Source organism: Haliotis rubra, unplaced genomic scaffold, assembly GCF_003918875.1.
Source record: "Haliotis rubra isolate DU_JTF1 unplaced genomic scaffold, ASM391887v1 Scf210, whole genome shotgun sequence".
NCBI lineage: Eukaryota > Metazoa > Mollusca > Gastropoda > Lepetellida > Haliotidae > Haliotis > Haliotis rubra.
This window is the reverse complement of record NW_025766115.1, coordinates 24,664-40,716: the sequence shown is the minus strand read 5'-3', so window position 1 is coordinate 40,716 and position 16,053 is coordinate 24,664. Positions and strand designations below refer to the sequence as shown.

Below are 16,053 nucleotides of genomic sequence, written 5' to 3'. Positions count from 1 at the left end.
TTCGTCATGATCCAACTTCCTACATGCCAATTGCGTGTAGCAGTTCCTGACAGATTTCGCACGTCAAACAACATTTAACTGTGTTTAAAACCAACTTCAGTCACTTTGTGAATGCTCTTGTGTTTCTAAAGGTCACCTGATTGTGTAAAATTTCCCCCAGATTCAACACATTCACATGACTTGATTCGTGTGTGAATCTTCATGTGTCTTTGCAGACTATTTGATCGTGGAATTTTTTTCCAAAATTCCACACATTCATAAGGCTTGATTCCTGTGTGAGTCTTCATGTGTTTCTGCAGATTACCTGATCGTGCAAATGTTTTCCCACATTCACCACATTCATAAGGCTTGATTCCACTGTGAATCCTCATGTGTCTCTGCAGACTATTTGATATCAGATATCAAACTGACCCACACAGAAAAAAGACAGGAAGGGTACATCGGATATAAAACTGACCCACACAGAATAAAGACAGGAAGGGTATATCAGATATAAACTGACCCACACAGAATAAAGACGGGAAGGGTACATTCGATATAAAACTGACCCACACAGAATAAAGACGGGAAGGGTACATCAGATATAAAACTGACCCACACAGAATAAAGACAGGAAGGGTACATTGGATATAAACTGACCCACACAGAACAAAGACGGAAGGGTACATCGGATATAAAACCGACTCCACACAGAATAAAGACAGGAAGGGAACATCGGATATAAAACCGACGTCCACACACAATAAAGACGGAAGGGTACATCGGATATAAAACCGACTCCACACAGAACAAAGACGGGAAGGGTACATCGATATTAAACTGACCCACACAGAATAAAGACGGAAGGGTACATCGGATATAAAACTGACCCACACAGAATAAAGACGGGAAGGGTACATAGGATATTAAACTGACCCACACAGAATAAAGATCGGAAGGGTACATCGGATATAAAACCGACCCACACAGAATAAAGACAGGAAGGGTACATCTGATATAAAACCGAATCTACACACAGAACAAAGACAGGAAGGGTACGCCGGATATTAAACCGATCCACACAGAACAAAGACGGAAGGGTACATCGGATATTAAACTGACCCACAGAATAAAGACGTGGAAGGGTACATAGGATATAAACCGACTCCACACAGAACAAAGCACGGGAAGGGTACATCGGATATAAAACTGACCCACACAGAACAAAGACGGGGAAGGGTACACGCGTATAAAACTAAACCACACAGAACAAAGACAGGGAAGGGTACATCGGATATAAAACCATTCCACACAGAACAAAGACAGGAAGGGTACATCGGATATAAAACTGACCTCACAGAATAAAGACGGAAGGGTACATCGGATATAAAACTGACCCACACAGAATAAAGACGGGAAGGGTACATCGGATATAAAACTGACCTACACAGAATAAAGACAGGAAGGGTACATTGTGTATAAAACTAAACCACACAGAATCAAAGACGGACGTGAATGGTATATGAAATATAAAAACATCAAAGGGGATTAAGTGTTGATCAAAGATCAGCAGAACCTTTAATCTAAAGCTAATCTAAAGGGGGTATTGTCTGGATTTGTTTGTTTTGTTTGTTTTGTCTGTATGTTTTCCCCCCAAATCTGAGTCAAATCTGCGAAAACATACAGACAAATTGACAGATCTGAAACGTTAAAAAATATGTGCAAGAACTCCTTCTAACTCTTTCAGAGTACCTCTGCAACAAGATCTTATTGTGTTGCCAAGTTTAATTGGTTAGATAATTTAAAAAGCGAAAGTGATTTGTGATTGGTAGGCTCAACTTCCCAGCATAGACACCTGACTGGATAAAAAGCCAACCAAGGGAGGTAATAAAATCATCGGCATGAGCAGTAGATGTGACCAGGGTATAATGGAGATTGATCGGAATGTATACCCTGGAGATTATCGAGGATGGATATAAGTTGGATATCCCATATATTTCCACATACCTGTCCTACTGAACAAATACAAGAGTTCACATGCTTCCGATCTGCATAACAAACATTTATCGAAGAATACCAAGCATTCCAAACTACATGTTATCACTATTCTTTCACAATTTATAGATTTCTATATTGTAAGAAAAACAATTAAAATCATGTCCAGGACCAACATTTTTACAGAATATTTTAAGATATTTATACATTGTTTTGTCCTAATTTCAATATCAGAAATATATGTGCCACTATCCTGCTTCATGTCATACCAAAAAATATTCTATTTAGCCTTATAGGGTATCTGACCAAAACCAAAAAGAATCTCAAATATAGTAAGCATTACATACACAAAAGCTGGTCTACTAATGTTTCATTAATTATCATGTGGATTACACAAGAAAACAAGCCATACTTTTAAAAGCTGTACATTTTCATTGCATTAAGATGGCATAACATTTGTCCCACCTGCCCTTGTGCACATGGGTGATCTTACACTTTGTACCTTTGGCCATGTGACCTCTGATACTGAATAAAATCCTTGTTTTTGTTCTATTTTCATTGTCCTTTATTACATAAGTTTGAAAGAAATCAGCTTTAGAATGGTATGCTTTTAAAATATTGTATAGAATGAAATGAATGGTATTTCCACAGAAAACATACAGAATTTTGCTTAAAGGTCGGGGTTCAAACCTATACACAGATGGGGTGTGGCCTCCTTGGATTGTCAAAGCTGTCCTAAAATGCAAAGCAATGTCATATTCAAGTACATTCCACAAAATATCACAAAATGACTCACCGGTTCAGGTTGATATTAAGTCATAGTATAAAGAAGTATGTTGTGAAGACTCACAGCAAAAAGTATTGATGCAGAGAGTCTACAAAACATACATTTTGAAAATATATTTCTCATTTTTAAATCCAGATTTGAATTTCCCACAGTGTCCGTCAAGTGGCTAGAGGAGGTGCGTTTCAAGGGCTGATAACATCTTCACTGCTGAGGGGAAGCAAATTGGAGACTGTTTGGAAACCGTGTGTGTGTGTGTGCGTGTGCGTGTGCGTGTGCGTGTGCGAGTGGGTGTGTTTTTTGGTTTTGGATGGTTGGTATTGGAGGTTTGCGCCCCGGCCTATCTTTTTTGTTTCGATTGAGCACACAGTACATAACATTGTAGTTCGTTTTAACAATGAAATACTACTCAAAAGTGTTTTTTGTTTTTGAAGCTGCATCATAGGTATGTCATACCATTAGCTATGAGGAAGTTAATGGTCATGATAGTCATGGGGTATCAGAAACTTCGGACCTGGGCTGCAGTCTAAGAGCTCAATACTTCAAGCATATTCCTATAACCTATTAAGATTGTTAGATAGGTTAGGAGATGGCAAGAATTACTTATGATAATTACCTTTCCCATCTTCAGTAATACCTGCACTCTGATAAATAGACAGACAGGTTTATTCAGTAATTTAGGCCCAAGGCCCATAATACATACATTTGGCAAAAGTAATAAATACATACTGAGTAAAGCTAAGTAAAGTTTAGTATTGATTTGTTTTACAGTTATTCATTCCTTCTAACGGTGAACTTGTGAAAAGATATTTACTCAATTATTATAAAATATGTATATTGTCTGATGACAACAATCGGATGAAGGTTTCAATTGTCGATTGGTTGAGTCAGATGTATTGAAAAACAATCAGATCTTTGTTGGGAATATTTCGGACATATTAATAAAATATGGAGTTCATCTTCGATGTAATCAAGGCCAGCAGCATGACAAAAGAGGCAGAGAGCGTTCATTATACGGGTGTTTGTATGACGGCCACATTCCACTCTGAAGTCTGAAGTTACAGCACCGAAACTGAGTTATGATTTTCACGTTGATTTGGTAGCAATTCAGTGGTTCAATATGGTTCGAATGCTTAGAGATGATTTAAATTGTGAATATTATTTACATTTGGGTGACGAAAATAGTGATGTATGCAAGTCTTGAGTGAAACAGTCATAGTCATCTGAACCTGGGCTGCAGTCTAAGAGCTCAATACTTCAAGCATATTCCTATAACCTATTAAGATTGTTAGATAGGTTAGGAGATGGCAAGAATTACTTATGATAATTACCTTTCCCATCTTCAGTAATACCTGCACTCTTATAACTACATGTATAATATTCATGATTTTTCTTCAATGCTTTCTTCTTGACAAAAAATGATAAAACCCCACATTAACATACACATGTATTTGAATACATTTGATCAAATTTACCAACCAAAATCACTGGATTGCTGAACATGTCAGTCTATCAACCGAAACTTTTCAAGATAAGACCTTACTCCACAGTCCTTCTTACATTTACTTGTCCAATAGTAGACATATTTATCAAAATTCATATTTAATACCTAAATGGGTCACACTTTAACTTTTCAACATATTTTATACATGGGTTAAAATCAAGGCAACATTATCTGTTTACATGCATTGAAAATTAAGAAACTACTTAACCATATACATTCCCATCCAAATTCATTCACAGATTTACAAATTATTTGACAAACATTATCATGTCTCCAACAAAATGTCCCATATGACATAACCACCTTGTTCAAATGAACAGTAGGTTCTCACGCCTTCCATAAAGTCAGTTCCTCCATGGAATTCTTGTTTCAAATCTAGTGCACAGCAACAGATCTCAACAGACAGTTACTCAGTAGCAATTAGGGAAGCATCTGTTGACATGTTTATGGCTAGTCTGCTCAGTCAGTGCTAACACAAGCTGGTCTCTATTCAGTTGATTGAGCCATTTTCAGCTTTAACTAGGAGTTTCCACTTTCACCAATTCAGGTTAGTTAAGTCTAGAAACAGACAAATACTCATATCCAAAGATGATGGTAATTCACCTATACATATGTTCATTGATTATATTCAACCTTTGATATATTGTACATAATATCATCTGTCAAATACTGGAATGTGTTTCTGCAACACAATCTTAAAATGTTTGCAGCAAACGTGAGAAATACAACAAACATATGACTGTACTCATTTGAAACTTATGAAGTGTTACTGTTTTTTTATAGTACATGTACATAACATAGCATTCACGTATAAGGAAAGCATCTTCTATACATGAGACACCTAAACTGAACTGATGACCTTATGGGAACTACACATGTGTTTGCTGTAAATTCCTGCACAGTTACTGTCATGTCAAAAATGAGTGTGTATTCCCAATCACTCAAACACAGCTGCCGAAAAATGCCACCAAAGTTGGTTGTGAAATGTTCGCACCACTTTCTCCCTCAGATGCCAAGACCTCCCTCCCTTCTCTACCCATCCCCAGTGTCAGTGTCTAACTGGTAACTAGTTGAAGGTTGTTGGAATTAATTAAGAGTGTAAAAACATTTCACCTCTGGGTTTATAACCAAAGAGTTCACAATACCTTTCTCAGATAGTACAATGTTTCCTTCATGAAAAGTTGTCATAGTTCAGGCACTGATATAGAAATAACTTCAAAGAAGAAGAACAAGAACACAAAGTCATCAATATCCCCCCCAATGGCAAAATACTTTTCATGATTTTGTCTACAAGTTATGATTATGTCAAATATTTAGGTGTGTATATAGAAAAGTGGAAGGAGACTACTGAAAGGTTTTTAAAGTTCTGCTCAAGAAAGCAGCACTATCACCAATTTCAGGCATAAGTAAAACCTGTTGCCATGGAAATGCCAAAAATATTTTATTCAGAATTCCAAAAGTACCAAAAGGCACCAGTACACCACCAGATCTATCCATGTGCCAAGTTTGGTGAAGAAATATTGAACGATTTTAGAGTTCTGCTCCGGAAAAGAGCACTACCACCAATTTCAGTCAAAGCTGAACTTGTTGCCATGGAAACGCCAAAAATATTTTATTCAGAATTCCAAAACTACCAAAAGGCACCAGTACACCACCAGATCGATGTATGTGCCAAGTTTGGTAAAGAAATATTGAACGGTTTTAGAGTTCTGCTCCGGAAAAGACAAATGTGCATGGATGGCGGACGGACGGTCGGAGTCCATTTTAATACCCCCCGCAAAACGCGTTGCGGGGGATAAAAAGAAGAATGGCCATCTTCACCCAAACACCAACACAAATAGGTAAGTTAATATTTCATATGTCAACCAGATTTATGAAAACTGACTGAACTGTTCTGTAATATCAGCCTGCAATGTCAAAAATACTGTAATTTACAATTTCTTGCCATGTTTCCAATTAATTTTTGTGTTGGATTGTTCGACACTGTTATACATCCATTGTGAAGAAAGTCTTTTTGATATAGTAATTATCAAAATTCTATTATTATTGTTGTTATTCGTAATTATATATACAGGAGTGGAAATAACTTTAAAATTGCTAGTTTTACTCCGGTACAGTGACACATGTGAAATAATTTGCCCTGATAATTTTCCCACTATACTGGCTGATTTTCTTGTTGATTTCTTAAATAAACAACATAATTAACATTGGAAAGTCAACTGGACACCGGTACAGCTTGATATACAGATTTGCTTGCCCGACAGAAAAAAACACTGGTCTGGGATGTTGGGTAATGGGTTATTTCCACCCTGAATATATGGATGGAATTTCAACGATATTTGTAAGAGAAACTCTGTCAATGAAGTCTATTATCCACTTAAAAAGGCCAAGAGTAGGGAAATGAAGATCTATTGAAGGTTTGAGATTATCTCTACAAATGTATATATATTTTCATAAGGATGACCCCATGTGTTTTCAAGAATCTGATAATAGTTTATACACATAGTAACATGGGGTTTGAAATTTAGCTTTGACCCTTCAACTGATTTAGGAAATTACAACACTGTATAAATAATCCAGAAGCTAAATGAAGTAGAAACAGTGGAAACTTATGACCTCAACCATGCTTGAACTTGAAGAGAATTGAAACATGAAATTAAACAAAACAGTCACTGAAATATAAAGAAAAACACATATAAATTTATGAAGGAATTATGTGTTCTCAAACCTGATATGAGCTTGAGAGGAAAATGGCTTTTCAGAGACATTGATCATTTATTGAGGCGATTTAAAGGAAAACTTTCATTGAACAAGAAATAATAATTACATAATTTCAAAACTGTATTAGAGAAAACTTCAGAAGTATCAAAGAAGGCATGTTATCAAGTTTAAAATATAGTATATCTTGGAAAAACAAGAAGATGAGATACAACAGAACACTGATATGACATAGAATGCAATAGTAGAATGAGCAAAAATATCCAAGAACATCTCACATCAAAAGAAACCCAATTAGCTGATGTTCATCTGATGTTCAACACATGAACAAGACCTCTCATAAATATATTAGGAATGATATACTACACAATATGAAGAAGCAATCCTAATGAAAACTAATAAGGTTCCTGGGGTGAGAACAATATCCAATGATTCATAAATTCAATGAAGATATCCTAAGAAACTGAAGTAGAGACCCACTAGTCTAATAGCCAAGTCTGGTAAAAATGTGTTTTTGTCAAGTAAGAACACACTCATTTTCCGCCCATAAAGTGAAACTGAAAATGCTGAAAATGCTGCCAATTTACTTTATCAGTCCAACAAACTTGACAGATTTTAGAACAGACTGCAAGTACAGCAACCAAAGTTATAGTGTGCCAGAAATAGATATATCACTCATCTAGCATAACATTTAAGGAGCCATTTTCTGTGAACTGTACATTGAATAATGTTATTCTCCTCAACATCAAAGATATTCTATGTATATGATGAAATCGAATCTTCACGACAAAAGAAAATTTTGATTCAAGTACAGAAAATAGCAGTGTTCAACTCAAGAAACTATGCAAGTTCCCAAGAGCATTCTTTGAGAACAAGGTAAGTATGCAAGATGAATAACAATACAGATATTGTTTACCTCTCTAGCATTATACAGTGTCATGTGATGAGTTTACAGGAGTTGTTTCTACACAGTGTTCCTTGTTCTTTTCTCCATGAGGTGAATCTTATCATGTATTGACAGAACCTGATACAGGGCAACTTCAGGTAAGAAAATCTAACATGTCTAGCTTGTTCCTGTATCCTTGTTCCAGGTGTTCCAGGCATTGATGTGTAGTTATGTAACAGACTAAAACTAAGAAAGTTCTCAAAAGCCTCAAAGTTAAATGCATATTCATATAATTCACCTAATACTTAGGTTAACATAACTAAATGAAACTGCCATTCCTAATTATTCTTAAACAATTCATGGTTTATAAGAAATGAGGTAGTGTCAATATTTCTTCAAACTCACCAATGCGCCTGACAAAAGTGTTGGGTGTGGAACACAATGTTTCTCAGAGATGTCTTATATCAGGAAAAGAAGCGTGTTAGAACAATCGAAAAAAAAACATTATCAGACAATAAAGGTATAGATTTTTTATGACGTAACAATTGAATGACGTTATCCCGTCACTGCGCCATTCTAGTGTGCCCCCTCGTAATCGAACCATTTTACATTACGTCACAATGTAAGCGACGTCACGATGCATGTCAGTTGTCATCGCCTCGTACGGCCTCCTACAATAAACTACACCGTTGCATCCAGTTTCTTGGTTTGCTGTTGCTTCACGCAGCTAACATCACTGGTGGAAACATTACGTTTATGTTTTACGACGGTTAAAATGTGTCATTTCGACTCACAAGTTTTCAGCGACACGGTAACGTTCGTAATGTTTACATTCCCACAATGCAATTGTGAAATGTCGCTTGACTACTCAACTTCCTCTGGATGTACTGATCTAAACTTACGCTGGTAGTAGAAATGTAACGTTCATATTGCCCCATATGGTTTACGTTAATGACAGATGTAATTAAAATAATTCAGAGAAGATATTTAATCCGAACGTAAACCGTCATCAAACTGTTATCATTTTTTTTTTTCTGGTAACGTTCGTCTTAACGTAGGGGGCAGACACATCAATAGAACAGCGCGCCAGTTAGCCCTGTGCGAGGATTCTTAATTTAGGTCACCGACACCGTCGTTTGTTTTCTGCCTTAATTTAATCATAATTATCTTTAGAAAGTATTAAATTTGGCATCTTAGAAAAGAAATACACTTCGCCCTACCACCATTATAGTGTAATAAAACACACTTTCGCGTCCTCGTGCTTTAACTATAATAGTTCAGGGCAAAAGTGTGTTTTATTACACTATACATGGTGGTAGATTTTAATGTATTTTATAAGTACAGGCAGGAATTGCCTCATGTTACATACCGTGTCGTACCATGTTTTGAGTATGTGTTTTTTTCAGCATTACAGAGAGTAAGCGGCACCTGTAAGCATAGTCTTGCAGAAGCTTCCGTGGCAACGGGACACAAAATGTTTGAAATATCCAGATTTCACGTAAGTTGTCAAAGTACTAAAATTCTACCCTAGAATGTAATGCACTTTCAGAACCTTCATAAATGTGATCATAACTTTTGAAATAAAGCTCGTAACTTGTCAAGCGGACCATCGTCTGCTAGAGTGAAAAGCCAAGCATAAACATCACGTGACTCTAATGGAATGTTGCCGACATAATAAAAAAAACTAAGGAAGACCGAATTGGTACCGGTCATCTCTTACATATTTTTTTCGTGGTGCAGAATTCGTCTCGGCTTGTGACCACTGGGTTCATTTAAAATACTGCTGCGATGTCACTGTACTGCGCAGACAAGACGTGTTTTATCATGTTTATTGTCCCTGCCATGGCGTGCCAAGAATGAATGTGCACATGATTGAATAACTTACCTGTAAATATGTTTATTTTTAACAATTTTCACCAAAAATTACTCAAATAATCAAGAAAAAAATGACCAGTTCACTTGACTTTTCATTAAAATGCCAGGTTGTATTTGTTGACTTCTTGGGAGAAGAATGCATCACCTGGGCTTCCATACAAGGTCGTGACCCTGCGCTATAACGAGTAACCCGAAAACATGGTACGTCACTTCTTGCGTTCGCGCTGGCGGACAGACACAAAATGTTCGCTGCACACGATCTGCTTATCCTTATTGTGAATTTATAACATGACTGTAATATATAGACATTTTGTAGATTGCCAACGTCGATTTAGTATAATTTCACACACAGACCGCCCAAAGTGCGACCTAGTGTGTGTTGTCTGTCTCACTACACTTCCGCAAAAAAAAAGATTCTGTATTATGCTACAACAAATGAATAAAAACAAAATGCAAATGCAAATATTAAAACAGACAACAATGTCAGGCTCTCCTTCCTTGTTCCAGGAATGTAGCCATCAATATCCACATAAAGGAATGGCATGCCATTCACCTTCAGCTGACAAAGAATCCTTGTAACAGAAGTCTTGTAACAGTCTAATATGAGAAAAAGTGATATCTCGTTGCAGATTTTTCATATTGGTGTAGCGTCTGATTGGTCACCCAAGATAGCACACCTGGCAACTAATTGCATGATGTCCACCATTCTTTAAAAAAGTAATTTAGTTAGCCAATAATGAACAATCAATCAATGTATTGGCGGTTAATCCTTTGAAGGAAGGATGTTATTTCTACAGAGGCACTTTACGACAGGGTGTATTCAGTATAGATGAGTAAATCTACATACACAAACACTACCTTTTGACAAATCCGCTGTGCATGATAAAGGCCATTAATCAATCAGCGAGTTATCGGTTAAACCTTTGATTGATGTTTGTTTTTGTAACTCAGCTGATAATCCCTTTTGCTGCACTTCCATGCGCATATTACATAAGATGTTAAACAGTTGCCACATCAGACTTCGTTCTATAATGTTGTGTATTTACTCCAGACACGAGAAATGCCAAATGGGAACCATTGTCGGGTAATCTGAGGGTGTGACCACTAATTATACCTGTTATAAATTCATCAACTGACCATCAAGTGAATGATGACAAATAATGTGTAGGTTTACCACCAAACATGGGTTACAGAAAGGGAGTAGTAATCGCTGGATTGCATGCAATTTTGATTGCCTGACAAAAAACATATAGGCTGACACTGTCCTGAGGATACGAACCGAACTGCATTGTTGCGTAAGAAATACATATACACATTTTTGCTGTACATACCTATTTACCTAAGCAAATTTTCAGATTTTTCTAGCAATGGCAAGGTGGGGTTGTTTAGTTTATGGACTCAAATACATCAAATGTGTGTTTTTAATATCATAGCATGAGTAATAAACATCATTTGTTTACATGACATGATTGAATATCGAGGTAAAAAGCACAGAATTAGGATCAAATTGGATCAGTCATTATACCATCCAGGCATTAGAAAATCTGAAAATGTTTACACTGCTGGGATTCTTTATTAGTCTGACAAGAACTACCGGGGATATTTTCAAATAACGGGCGTCCACCCTTCCTAATGTCCCACTGTTTAGGTTGAAGAAATTCTGCAATGGTGGACGGTAGCCCAGTCCTAGCGTCCGTCTCGGTCGAGTGAGCAGGTAGTGATCAGCCTGCAGCTTGGTTTCGTAATTAGACTGTTGGCGGGAAACATAATCGCTCTGGATCATTGGCCCTTTAAGTTTAATGTTACACTTTTTAACAGTCCCAAATACCAGTTTGGTGAAATAAATGTTTGACGTAGCCAAAATTACTAGAATGCTTACACAAAAACAATCTCATCTCATATCACGCACTCCTCTCCGATCACTCTGCTCCGCTCCCCTCCACTCAATCCGCTCCACCCACTCAACTCCAGTCACTCCACTCACTACACCCACTCCCCTCTCCACTTCACAAAGTCACTTGGCTCCAGTCATTCCACCCTCTTCCCTCGCTTGACACCCTCCACTCCAAACGCTCCACCCTCTCTGCTCCAGTCACTCCACCCACACCACTCCACTCAATACACTAGGGGTGGGTATTGCAGGGAATTTCGTACTGCGATATATCGTGATGCAAAAGCATGTATTGTGATATGTATTACAATATATTGCAAGAATTATTTTTAACAAAAACCCTACTTATAATCGAAGTTAATGCTTGATTTGTAAAGCAAAACCACAACAAAATCACAATGCTTGATTAGGCTTTATAAAAACTTTTAATGATGGCAAAATATAAATGTAAATAATCTTTGGCACAAATGGAAATATCCGAAGATTTTCGAGTGTTACGAAGTTTTCCGAATGCATGTCAAAATACCGGTTTTCGATCAGCGTATCGCAATACATATCGTTTTCATGTCTGAATCGGTAAATACCGGTAAACCAGTTATATTGCACAGCCCTACAATACACCCACTTCATTCTTCCTCCCCTCTCCACTTCACTAAGTCATACCTCTCCGCTCACTTCACCATCTTCCTTTGCTTGACTCACCCTGCTCCAATTGCTCCACCCACTCTGCTCCACTCCTGACATCATCTCTCTCTCGCTCCACTCATTCCACTACTCTCACTACACCATCTTCCCTTGCTTGACTCACCCTGCTCCAATCGGCTCCACCCACTCTGCTCCACTCACGACATCATCTTCTCTCGCTCCACTCATTCCACTACTCTCACTACACCATCTTCCCTCGCCGACTCACTCACTCTGCTCCCACTCACTCCACCTTATCCACTCCACTCACTTCACCATCTTCCCCCTTGACTCCACTCCTGCTCCAATCGCTCCACCCACTCTGCTCCACTCACGACATCATCTTCTCTCGCTCCACTCATTCCACTACTCTCACTACATCCTCTTCCCTTGCTTGACTCACTTGGCTCCAATCGCTCCACCCACTCTGCTCTACTCACTACACCATCTTTTCTCGCTCGACTCACTCCACCCACTCAAATCCAGTCACTCCATTCTCTTCCCTCGCTCGACTCACTCACTCAACTCCTGTCTCTCCATATACTCCACTCTACTCACTACACCGCCTTCCCTCAGCTTGATTCACTACCACCGACACGACTCCACTCACTCCACCCACTCTGCTTCTCTCACTACACCATCCTCTCTCGCTCGAATCACTTGGCTCTGATTGGTCAGTCCAAAAGGTTAGCTGACGCGACCTTCTACTAGGTTTTGTTACACTCAGTATAGCAGTGTAACAAATAATACTGAGCCTAAGTTCACTTAGACTGCCAACAAATCCATCAGCTTTCCCTCACCTCTACACAACTCAAACAAATCATCCTCATTCTCCTTACAGCCATAGCTAAGCAGGTCAAATACACAAGACTGAAATCAAGCGACAAGCAAAAATACAACTCACCAACCGTGCGAGTAAAAGTTGTGGCAGTCGTAGTAACCCACTACCTTATTTGGAACATTCGACACGTGCGTCCAGAATTGACCAATCAAAGAAAAGGAACATCATCAGGATTTCCCCTTGATTACTAACGACTGGGTTGATGTTTTGGGACATTACTAAAATTCGTGTTTAAACTATCAGATGAAGTTTTAAAATAAACTTTTGCCACGAAAATGACTTCTAATTTCGTCTAAAATGTCTCCAAACGAAGATCAGCCCGCTCTCGCATGCTTCTCTTATACACATAATGAGTGAGTGAGTATGGTTTTAGGCCGCTTTTAGCAATATCACGGCGGGGGCACCAGAAATGGCTTCACAAGATGTAATTATGTGGGGAATCGAACCCGGGTCTACAGCGTGATGAGCGGACGCTGTAACCATTAGGCTACCCTCCGCTGCGCGCGTGGCTTACTGCCGAGGCATTATAAACATGTGCCTTGGGCGCCTGCAAGCGCAAAGCTGTCTGTCTACTTACCAAGGCAGGGACCCGTAAAGTGCAGGTGTCCCAAACTCCTGAAAATATACGCCCCCTCATAACCTGATAACTCGTTATCTTACGGCGGCCATGGTGGGAAAAACTTTTGACCCTTGTCCGTAAATTTAGAAAAGACAGTGAACGAGTAGATGTTATTGGATGCTCTACCTACGAATTGTAAGCTGTTGCATTTACTTACGTTCGAGTGCCACCGCTATGTGACCTCTCGGCTTCGGGTTGAAACTCGAATATATACAGATTTCCGTTGCGAGCGCGGCTGTAGCTATTTTAGAAGAGACTGGTTTCCTGCTTCTCTCCTCAACGACCTGGTACCTTGGCGGCTCCCTAATAGTTAGCGAAGGCAGTGTAGCATCAGCGCAGAATACCCAGGGAACCAGGCTAACACCTCAACAGAGGCCCGGGGCCAGTCTGTTTTCACCGTGACCCTCAAAATATATGGTTCAGAGATCACTTATCACCAAATCAATAATATGATGTTAACCACGCATAATATAGATTTAAAAGTTAACATATATATTATATTTATTATTATTGTTATGAATATATCCTGTATTTATACGTGTCTTTATATTGTTATATTTGGTTATTAGGAATTTATTTTTATCGAGTACATATAAATTCAGTCTTTCAATCACTGATCCAATATTGGCCCGTTCAAGTTGAAGACATTCAATACACTAATTGGAACCCAATCAGCCACCTAACCTCAGGTCTCAAGTCTTTACGCAACATTATGTCTCACCTTATGTATAAAATCAATTCATCAGTTTTCGCCGGGGTTTGTTATTAGCAAATCATCGTAATGATGAAATGCATGTCACCATTTTAGAAATATTTCAGCAATATCACCATAGATAACACCAGAAACGGGCTTCACACATTGTACCCATGTAAGGAATCGAACCCGGGTCCTCGGCACGACGAGCGAACGTTTTAACCACTAGGCTACGCCACCGGTCCGGAACGGTTGTTGAAACTGAGGATATCTAACCACGATGTTCTCTGTTTGAGCGTAAAAAATGCCAAAACACACAACAAAACATAGACTAATCTCAGTATAACTTTGGGGCGGTGGGGTAGTCTTGTGGTTAAAGCGTTGGCTCGTCGCGCCGAACACCCGGGTTCGAATCCCCACATGGGTACAATGAGTGAAGCCCATTTCTGGTGTTCCCCATTTCTGGTGTCCCCCGCCGTGATATTGCTGGAATATTGCTAAAAGCGGCGTAAAACCAAACTCAGTCAGTCAGTCAGTAGTGTAACTTTGTTTTAATATTGAATTGCGTGACAAAACAATTTACTTTGAAATGTTGGGTTTTTATATTATGATCACCCTCTTTTGGTGTTCGAAAACACGATCCGTGAAGATGTTGTTATAACCTGATCTTCAGAAACCCATGCTTGTGGTAACAAGCGATTAACGGGATCGGATGCTCGCTGACGTGGTTAATGCATATAATCGTATCCCAGTTGCATAGATCGATGCTAGTGACTGGCGTGTCTGGTCCAGGATCAATTATCTACAGACTGTCATCTTTTATTTGGAAAATTGCTGGGAGCGGCGTTACACACAGGACAACCAAACTGTCTTAGCTTGGAGTAGGTTGTCAAACTTAGGTTGGACATTTGGTGTTATAACATAATTCAGTATATACTCGGCGTCATTAATGAAGGGTCAAATGTTTGAAATATGTACAACTGAACGCTTTACAAACTTTCTTAACAGTGTTGTAAAACACATGGAGCCGTTGAAATGTCATTCTTTAACGTTCGATACATTCTGTTACAAATGGCACATTGTTTTATTCAAATAGTCAAGATGGAAATCCATCTGCCACTTAATGTCAGTGATTTGCACGTGCAAGTCGCTCCATCCATGGAAATTTGAGGACAATACACATGCATTCATGCTTTTTCATAGTCGTTCACTGATCAGGTACCTGTTTGAAATCGCAGCTAAAAATGAGACTTGCTGAAAGGGGTGAGACTATAGGCCTTTTGGAATCTGGTCAAACGGAGCGGCAGGTTGCTGTCCGCTTTAATGTGAGTCAGTGTGCTCTTGATAGACTGTGGCAGAGATTTCAAGCCAATGGGTCCCTGCACGTTGACCAGGTCGCCCTAGAGTCGCAACAGTCCGAGATGATAGGCACTGCGTTACATAACAGATTCCTTAACGCAGCAGATCTTCAGACAGAGCACTTCAGTGTTAACAATGTAACCTGCAGTTCGTCCACCACTTACACAACTAATTAACGTCACTGGTCTCGTGACCTCTTCACATATGAAAGCAGATTCAATTTG

At 38.8% G+C, this 16,053-nt stretch overlaps 1 long non-coding RNA gene across 1 annotated transcript in view; it reads right to left on the bottom strand.

Moving 5' to 3' along the window:
* Positions 1-14,006, bottom strand: part of LOC124276600 — a 41,310-nt gene extending 27,304 nt beyond the window's left edge. The window contains exon 1 of the long non-coding RNA XR_006898584.1: positions 13,934-14,006. This is a non-coding gene — a long non-coding RNA (uncharacterized LOC124276600). The remainder of the gene's footprint in view (positions 1-13,933) is intronic.
* Between the last annotated feature and the right edge of the window lie 2,047 nt (positions 14,007-16,053).